The 1,537-nt window shown below is 30.8% G+C and overlaps 1 protein-coding gene across 1 annotated transcript in view; it reads left to right on the top strand.

The window, feature by feature from the left end:
- Positions 1-1,537, top strand: part of LOC106868240 (protocadherin beta-4) — a 116,448-nt gene that overhangs the window by 8,973 nt on the left and 105,938 nt on the right. The window lies entirely within an intron of this gene.

Raw genomic sequence — 1,537 nt, 5'->3', positions numbered from 1 at the left:
ATATGTATGTATGTATCTCTCTCTCTCTCTCTCTCTCTCTCTATACATATATATATATATATACGTATATATGTATGTATATATATATATGCATAACTTAAGTACATATGTATTTACTTGCATACACACACATACACACACATACACACACATACAGACACAAAGACACGACAAGTTGAATGCATGCAAGAGTATTTATTGTTGTCGTAGAAGAAAGAGGAATGAGGGGTGGGTGGTTATCACCGAAGTAAGATAACACGCTCATTTACATAAATACATCTTTATATATACTCTGCAGTGATATGCAAATATATTAGCACATAATCCTTCATATATGTATGTATACATGTGTGTATTTACGTGTGTTTCTGTTTATCAATATGTGTATGGATGTAACTGTGTGTTCATCTATGTGTGTATGTATGTGTATATGCTCAGAAAAAGACTCATATTATATGCAAGACATACATATGCATGTGTGTGTGTGTGTGTGTGTGTGTGTTTGTGTTTGTGCGTGTGTGTGTGTGTGTTTGTGCGTGTGCATACATCTGTGATATACATCATTGTATGTTCAAACACATACTCATATACACACAATATAGAAATATACAGGCTTGTACAATTGTCATCAACTATATATACATACACATTAATATATGTAAATATATATATATATATATATATATATATATATATATATATATATATAGATTATATTATAATATATTTCCTATTGTATGCATGCAAATATATATATATATATGTATATATATATATATATGCATACACACACACATGTGCGCATCCCCCACACATGTGTATGCATACATATATACATATGTATACATATATATATTATATCTATATATATAAATATAAATAGATATATTATACGTACATGTATATATTTGCATATTAATATTTAATATTAACAGACATTTAACTGGTCAATTTGTTAGAGCATTTCTGTGAATGCTATGCAGTGTTCTGAAACTCTGTGTTTTGATTTCAAATCACACCGATCTTAGCTTTGCTTTTCATTTCTCGTTAATCATTAAATTATGCTTTTGTCAAGATTGATTCTTCACTCTTTCTCATTCTTTCTCCTTTTCTCCATCTCTTTTTCACTCTTTCTCATGCTCTCTCTCTCTTCCTTGGAATTGACTTAGCGGTTAAGGTGTTGCACACATGATTGCGAGATCGTGGTTCGATTCCCAGACAGGGCGTTGTGTAGTGTGCTTGAGCAAGGCACCTCATTTTATGTTGCTTTGCGATCATTTCGACATCTGACATGTAGCACCCATTGCACCTGTACGAGTAATGTCGATTTGATGGAGAGAGTGGGCTTATGGCTACACAAACACTTGATCACTATAAACAAGTCATCTGTGTGGTTGTTTGGTAAGAAATTGTTGAACACTCGTACATCGTCTAACGATGGGAGAGTCCATCATATATTATATATATATATATATATATATATATATATATATATATGTATATATATGTATATATATGTATATATATGTATATATAT

Source organism: Octopus bimaculoides, chromosome 14 (assembly GCF_001194135.2).
Source record: "Octopus bimaculoides isolate UCB-OBI-ISO-001 chromosome 14, ASM119413v2, whole genome shotgun sequence".
Taxonomy (NCBI): domain Eukaryota; kingdom Metazoa; phylum Mollusca; class Cephalopoda; order Octopoda; family Octopodidae; genus Octopus; species Octopus bimaculoides.
Note: the sequence above shows the minus strand (reverse complement) of the source record. Positions and strands in the feature narration are given on the sequence as shown.